Source organism: Macaca nemestrina, chromosome 1 (assembly GCF_043159975.1).
Source record: "Macaca nemestrina isolate mMacNem1 chromosome 1, mMacNem.hap1, whole genome shotgun sequence".
Taxonomy (NCBI): domain Eukaryota; kingdom Metazoa; phylum Chordata; class Mammalia; order Primates; family Cercopithecidae; genus Macaca; species Macaca nemestrina.
Genome location: NC_092125.1, coordinates 64,071,776 through 64,079,924, shown reverse-complemented (window position 1 = coordinate 64,079,924; position 8,149 = coordinate 64,071,776). Strand labels below are relative to the sequence as shown.

The following is an 8,149-nucleotide window of genomic DNA, read 5'->3' as shown; positions in this document are numbered from 1 at the left end:
TTCGGCCATCTTGGAAGAATCCACAGTAGAAATTCTTATACCATTTCTGACTTTATTATAAATGTATCTAGTTTTTTTGTGATTAAACATGATTCTTATTTTGCATTGGGAAAAATATATATATTGTTATTTTGAGATTTTTATCAAGAATGGATGGACAGAGATCAACAACTGGCATGACAATGGGAGGAGTTCCACTGACCAGCTCCCCAGTGAAACTGGTGAAAATTATTAAAAAAAAACAAAACAAAAAAAAAACATGTAGGCCAGGTGCGGTGGCTCATGCCTGTAATCCCACACTTTGGGAGGCCTAGGTGGGTGGATCACTTGACGTCAGGAGTTTGAGACCAGCCTGTGCAACATGGTGAGACCTTATCTCTACTAAAAATACAAAAATTGGCAGGGTGCAGTGGCTCATGTCTATAATCCCAACACTTTGGAAGGCCGAAGCAGGCAGATCACCTGAGGTCAGGAGTTTGAGACCAGCCTGACCAACATGGAAAAACCTTATCTCTACTAAAAATACAAAATTAGCCAGGCATGGTGGCACATGCCTGTAATCCCAGCTACTCAGGAGGCTGAGTCAGGAGAACCACTTGAACCCAGAAGGCGGAGTTGCAGTGAGGCAAGATTGCACCATTGCACCCCAGCCTGGGAGACAAAGTGAACTCTGTCTGAAAAAAAAAAAAAGAAAAGAAAAGAAAACACAGACACACACACACACTCTCTCTCTCTCTCTTAAAGCCTCTAGAAATAGTCCTAAGGGTAAACAGCAAGTGAAGAAACTTCTATTCAAGAAAATTGACGAAAATTTAGTAAGAAAGCAAAAGCTATTAACCTTTTAGAAGAAAACACAGAGGTAAATCTTCATGATCTCAAATTTGGCAAAGAATTCTTAGATATAACTCCAAAAACATGAGAAAAGAATAGGCAAATTGAACTTCATCAAAATTTAAAACTTTTGAGCAAGATGGCTGACTAGAGATGCCTGGTGCTAGTCTCCCCCACAAGAAAGGACATGGCAATAAATAAATAGCTAATAGTTGACTGGATTGTTGAAGGAAGAGCACTAGAGTACAGTGAGAAAGTGGAGATGGACCTGTGGTGACTGGAAGTACAGGAGGGCAACATGGAGGCACCTGCCCTTTGAAGCCCCATTTCCCTCACCAGGATCAGATCAGCCCAGAGATGGGAAGGATTTCCCACTGCAAGGAATAGGTAAGCAGAAGATTCTCACTAGATACATGGCCACCACAAATACCTACAGTCTGTACTATAGGAGAATCTCACAGTCCTCGCAAGTCCTAAGCCCAGTTTGGAGATCTACCAGGAATTGACTTAGCTGCCTTGCCCTGGATTAGGAGCACAAAGTGTACACTCCCCACACTCCACCCACTCCCTGTGAGCCAAGCTGCTGCAGCATGGTGCAATATTGAGACCATAGCCACTTCTGCAGTGTGCCCTTCTCTGGGGGCCAGTAGCCACTACACCCTTCAAGTACACCGATGGCTGAAGGCTCCAGCTCCAGAGAGCCAGACCCCATGTTGGCTGACCCACTGTGTAAACACACATGCTTCCAACCTGAGAAACAGAAACAGCCAGGTGAGCCCACCTCTGGCAAAGCCACACCATCATCACCACAGATTCTCTCAGCTTAGGCTACTGGGAAACTTGCAGATTCCACTAGTGTGGATTATAGCTGAAGAAACTACGTGGAGACCACCACTGCATCCACCTAGAACCAAGACCAATGCACCCCACTGTAGTGACATCCCAAGACTCATTCATACAAGTAAACTTTTCCCTTGAAAATGTATTCCATAAACATAGAAAAGATGACTTTTCCACCAGACATGTAGAAATCAATGTAGAAATACATCAACCATGAAAAAGAAACATGTCACCTCTAACAGAAAACAATAATTCTCCAGTAACAGTAATCGTAGGAAATATAGGAAATGCCAGAAAGAAAAACAATTAAAAATAATAATCTTAAAGAAACTTAATGAGTAGTTCATGCCTCTAATCCCAGTACTTTGAGAAGCCAGGATGGAAGGATGACTTAAGGCCAGGGTTTCGAGATCAACCTGGGCAACACAGGAAGACCACATCTCTACAAAAAAAATAAATAATTAGCTGGGGATGGTGACACACAGCTATATTCCCAGCTACTCTGGAGGCTGAGGCAGGAGGATTGCTTGAGCCCAAGAGTTTGAGGTTGTAGTGGGCTACAATCACACCACCGCACTCCAGCCTGGGCAAGAGGGTAAGGCCCTGTCTCAAAAACAATGACAAGAAAAAAAAATTCAGTGAGATACAAAAGAACACAAACAGACAATTCAACAAAATCAGAAAAACATTTCATAATTTGAATGAGAAATTCAACAACAAAAAAAATAGTATTAAAAAAAGCAGAAATCTCAAAACTGAAGAATTTAATGAATTAAATAAAAATTTAGCCACACACTAGACCAAGTATATAAAATAATTTCTGAACTGGAAGACATGTCTTTTGAAATAAGACAGGGAGGAAGGAAGGAAGGAAGGAAAGAAGGAAGGAAGGAAGGAAGGAAGGAAGGAAGGAAGGAAGGAAGGAAGGAAGGAAGGAAGGAAGGAAGGAAGGAAAGGAGGGAGGGAGGGAGGGAGGGAAGGAAGGAAGGAAGGAAGGAAGGAAGGAAAGAAGGAGGGAGGGAGGGAGGGAGGGAGGGAAGGAAGGAAGGAAGGAAGGAAGGAAGGAAGGAAGGAAGGAAGGAAGGAAGGAAGGAAGGAAAGAGTCAGGCATGGTGGCTCATGCTTGTAATCCCAGCACTTTGGGAGGCTAAGGTGTGTAGATCACCTAAGGTCAGGAGTTCAAGACCGCCTGGCCAACATGGTGAAACACTATCTCTACTAAAAATACAAAAATTACCTGGGCATACTGGTGTGCACCTATAATCCCAACTACTCGGAAGGCTGAGGTGGAAGAATCACTTGAACCCAGGGAGTGGAGGCTGCAGTGAGCTGAGATTGCACCACTGCACTCCAGCCTGGGCAACAAGAGCGAAACTCTGAAAAACAACAACAACAACAAACAAAAGCAGAAATAGCAAGGAAGGAAGGAAGGAAGGAAGGAGAAGGCAGGCAGGCAGGCTGCAGGATTTATGGACACCACTAAGTGAACGCTGTTTTTGTTTTTTGGGGTTTTTTTTTTGGTCTGAGACAGAGTTTCACTCTTTGTTGCCCGGGCTGGAGTGCAGTGGCATGATCCTGGCTCACTGCAACCTCTGCCTCCTGAATTCAAGCGATTCTTCTGCCTCAGCCTCCTGAGTAGCTGGGATTATAGACGCCCACCACCACACCCAGCTAATTTTTGCATTTTTTAGTAGAGACGGGGTTTCACCATGTTGGCCAGGCTGGCCTCGAAATCCTGACCTCAGGTGATCAGCCTGCCTTGGCCTCCCAAAGTGCTAGGATTACAGGCCTGAGCCACTGCACCCGGCCTAAATGAAAAAACATTGATATTGTGGATTTTCCAGAAGGATAAAGGGTGGTAAAATATTAGAAAAGCATATTTAATAAAATAATAGATTCGACCCAAACAGGTCCTCTCTAAAGCATATTATAGTCAAATTGTCAAAAATCAAAGACAATGTAACAATTTTAAAAGCAGCAAGAGAAAAGTATCAAGTAACCTATGAGAGAATCCTCAGTAGACTAGCAGTGGATTTATCAATAACAAACTTGAAAGCTAAGAGAGAATGGATGGTATATTCAAACTAGAGTAAGAAAAACACTGTCTATGCCTATCAAGAATGCTGTACCCAGCAATGCTATCTGTAAGAAATAAAGGCTGGGCATCGTGGCTCATGCTTGTAATCCTAGCACTTTGGGAGGCCAAGGCAGGTGGATCATGTGAGGTCAAGTTCAAGACCAGCCTGACCAACATGGTGAAACCCCGTTTCTACTAAAAATACAAACTTTAGCTGGGCATGGTGGTGGTCTTCTGTAATCCCAGCTACTTGGGAGGCTGAGGCAGGAGAATCACTGGAACCCAGGAGGTGGAGGTTGCAGTGAGCCAAGATCACACCATTGCACTCCATCCTGAACAACAGAGTAAGACTCCATCTTAAAAAAATTAAAAAAAAAAATTCACGAACAAGCAAAAACTAAGAGAATTCATCACCTCTAGACCCACCTTAAAAGAAATGCTCCAGGGGACTGGGCACAGTGGCTGACGCCTATAATCTCAGCCCTTTAGGAAGCTGAACCAGGTGGGTCACCTGAGGTCAGGAGTTCGAAACCAGCCTGGCCAACATGGTGAAATCCCATCTCTACCTAAAATACAAAACTTAGCGGCTGGGCACAGTGGCTCAAGCCTGTAATCCCAGCACTTTGGGAGGCTGAGGCGGGTGGATCACAAGGTCAGGAGATCGATACCATCCTGGCTAACATGGTGAAACCCCGTCTCTACTAAAAATACAAACAAATGAGCTGGGCGTGGTGGTGGGCGCCTGTAGTCCCACCTACTCGGGAGGCTGAGGCAGGAGAATGGCAGGAACCCGGGAGGTGGAGATTGCAGTGAGCCGAGATCGAGCCACTGCACTTCAGCCTAGGCGACAGAGCAAGACTCCATCTCAAAAAAAAAAAAAAAAAAGCTTAGCTGGGTGTGATGGCACATGTCCACAGTCCTAGCTACTCAGGAGGCTGAGGTAAAGGAATTGCTTGAACTTGGGAGACAGAAGTTGCAGTGAGCCGAGATCACACCACTGTAGCCTGGGCAACAGAGTGAGACTCTGAGAAAAGAAAGAAGGAAGGAAGGAACCCAGAGTGAGACCGTGAGGAAGGAAGGAAGGAAGGAAGGAAGGAAGGAAGGAAGGAAGGAAGGAAGGAAGGAAGGAAGGAAGGAAGGAAGGAAGGAAAGAGGGAGGGAGGGAGGGAGGGAGGGAGGGAGGGAGGGAAGGGAGGGAGGGAGGGAGGGAGGGAGGGAGGGAGGGAGGGAGGGAGGGAAGGAAAAAAGGAAGAAAGGAAGGAAGGAAGGAAAAAAGGGAAGGAAGGAAGGAAAAATGGGAAGGAAGGAAGGAAAAATGGGAAGGAAGGAAGGAGAAATGCTCCGGGGATGGCCAGGTGTAGTGGCTGATGTCTGTAATCTCAGCACTTTGGAAGGCCAAGGCAGGAAGACAATGAGTGCAGGAATGTGAGACCAGACTGGGCAACATAGTGAGACTTTGTCTCTAAGGGGAAAAAAAATTAAAGTAACCAGACATGGTGGCACATGCCTGTGATCCTAGCTATTCAGGAGGCTGAGATGGGAGGATTGCTTGAGCCTGAGAGATCCAGACTGCAGCAAGCCATGAATATACTACAGCACACCAGCCTGGATGAAAGAGCAAGACCTTTTAAAAAAAAAAAAAAAAAACTCCAGGGAGGCCTATATTCAGAAGTGAGAAGTGCCAAGACCAGCTTGGTCTAGGAGACCCTAACCCAGCAGCACTAGAGGAATTAAAGACACACACACAGAAATACAGAGGTGTTAGGTGGGAAATGAGGGGTCTCACAGCCTTCAGAGCTGAGAACCTCCAACAGAGATTTACCCATGTATTTATTAACTGCAAGCCAGTCATTAGCATTGTTTCTATAGATATTAGATTAACTAAAAGTATCCCTTATGGGAAACGAAGGGATGGGCCAAAATAAAGGTATGGGTTGGGCTAGTTATCTGCAGCAGGAGCATGGTCTTAAGACACAGATCGCTCATGCTATTGTTTGTGGTTTAAGAATGCCTTTCAGTGGTTTTCTGCCCTGGGCGGGCCAGGTGTTCCTTGCCCTCATTCCAGTAAACCCACAACCTTCCAGCGTGGGCATTATGGCCATCATGAGCATGTCACAGTGCTGCAGAGATTTTGTTTACGGCCAGTTTGGGGCCAGTTTATGGCCAGATTTTGGGGGGCCTCTTCCCAACATGTGCCCCTTCTTTGATTTGCAAATCAATAACAGCAAAGGCAACTTTGTCACAGTGAGCTACTTCTCACAGGAGTCAGGATCCACATCTGCAGACTATACAAAGACTAACAACACAGATTAAAAGCACAATCATCATTGAAATCACAGAGCTTCCAAGTGTTTTACCCATTTTAATGGGTTACTAACTGCTAATTTGTCTGCAGTTCCTTCAACACTCCAGTTCCTGGCATTAAGGCCAGGTGTGCCTGGGATGCTTTAAATATTTGTTCTTTTAATTTTGAAATATCCAAAGACAAGTTTATAGAGTGTCTTTCTAGATGCTTTTCTATTCTTTCCCAAATTTTGATCTTATTAAGAACTATTAATAGTTTCCACAAATCCTTATGTTTAGCTCCTACAATGAGCCATATCATTTGAGGTTGAGATGGCACTATACGGCCATGGTTCCAGGTAATAGGAACTTTTGCCATACTTCTTATCATTTCTACCATCTGACCATTTTCTTCAGACCATCTGAACTAGTGTGGCCATGGCACACAGACTGAGAAGTGCAATTTAAGCTAAACATCCCCTTAGGGGACCAATCAATAATGATTCCATAAGAATCATTGCGTAGCACCTCTGCCTGTTCTGCAATGCAATCTTACTAAACAAGTATGCTCATTATTTCTGGCCAGGTTCTATTTTGTTTACAAATATGTTTTTGAGGGCGGTATGCCTCAATTATAGGAGCAGATTTATTATGGTAAATACTGAGATCAGAAAGCATGTGTAACTGTGTCATAGGGTGATTACATCCAGGCATTATTGCCAGCCAAGATTGATAAATATGCCCAACAAGTATAATTGTTCTCTGTGTCAGCCCTTGCAGAAGGAATACTCACGGCAATGGTGATCACCGCTATCATAGCTACCATTAAATTACTTATTGTGACTGGTTGTTCCACTTTCCTCAGGTTTTCTTCCACCATCTGTGACAGTGTCATGATTTGTCCCCAGGTGGGTGGCTGTGTTCGACAGGTGTTGCTCATGACAGTTAGGGTCCTCCTCAGCATCAGCCTCAACATGGCTGCAACCAGGGGATCCTCGGGATCCTCGCAGAAATTCTTCCTCGTCATCTGGCTCATGATAAGATTTCAGGTGTCTTGATGGTATCCACATTGGCTGTTGATTTTGGCCTGGAGAAACACAAGCATAACCTCTACCCCAAGTTATTATTTTACCTATTTCCCAACTTTTTGTTATCAGATCTCTCCACCAAACCAGTTGTTCTGCTTCTGTCTTTGCAGCCGGTTTCTGTAGATGCTGTTCAGCTGCTGATAACATCTGGCATTTGGGCAGGCTCAAAAAATTTAAAGTTAATAATGCTAGATTCAATTGTATGTGGGCTGTCCTGTAATCCCTGTTTCTTCCCCGTTTTTGTTTTTTTCATCAGTTGTTCATCTATATGAAATAGTAACTGAGCATTTTCAATTAACTGTGTGGAATGAACCACATATGAAGAATCAGAAATCACATTAATAGGCATATCTAAACCAGTCAATACATCAATTACAGCTACAACCTCCGCTTTTTGAGCTGAAGTATAGGGCATCTGGAAAACTTTACTTTTTGATCCAGAATAAGAAGCTTTACCATTACTAGACCCATCTGTAAAACAATGAAAATGCTTAGCAGGTTGCAGGTTGTTTACTGCAGGAATTGTAAATGCATACCATTCACAGTCTTGCTCAGCTAAAGGGATAATAAAGAAACAGTCTTTCAAATCTATGACTATTAAAGGCCAGCTCTTTGGAATTATAGCAGAAGAAGGCAATCCTGGCTGTAATACTCCCATAGGATGTATAACTGAATTGATGGCTCTTAAGTCAGTTAACATTCTCCATTTACCTGATTTTTTTCTTAATTACAAAAACTAGATAATTTCAAGGGGAAATGTTGGAGGTATGTGCCCATTTTCTAATTGAACTAATTTCTCTAAAGCCTCCAGTTTCTCTTTACTTAGTGGCCATTGTTCTATCCAAATTGGTTTATCTGTTAACCTTTTTAAAAGGACAGATTCTGGAGGTGTAACAATGGCCGCTATCAAAAATGATATCCTAAACCTTGGTGGGAACTTAGTCTTTCTGCTAGAAGCAGTTCTTTCAAACAGTGCAAATTCTTTCCTAGTCCAATACCAGGAACACACCCCATTATATGCATCATAGGT

The 8,149-nt window shown here is 43.6% G+C and overlaps 1 long non-coding RNA gene across 1 annotated transcript in view; it reads right to left on the bottom strand.

Annotated features, from left to right (window-relative positions):
- Positions 1 to 5,500: 5,500 nt before the first annotated feature.
- LOC139356612 (uncharacterized) overlaps positions 5,501 to 8,149 on the bottom strand; it is a 38,918-nt gene continuing 36,269 nt past the window's right edge. Inside the window, exon 4 of the long non-coding RNA XR_011608706.1 lies at positions 5,501 to 7,417. This is a non-coding gene — a long non-coding RNA (uncharacterized lncRNA). The remainder of the gene's footprint in view (positions 7,418 to 8,149) is intronic.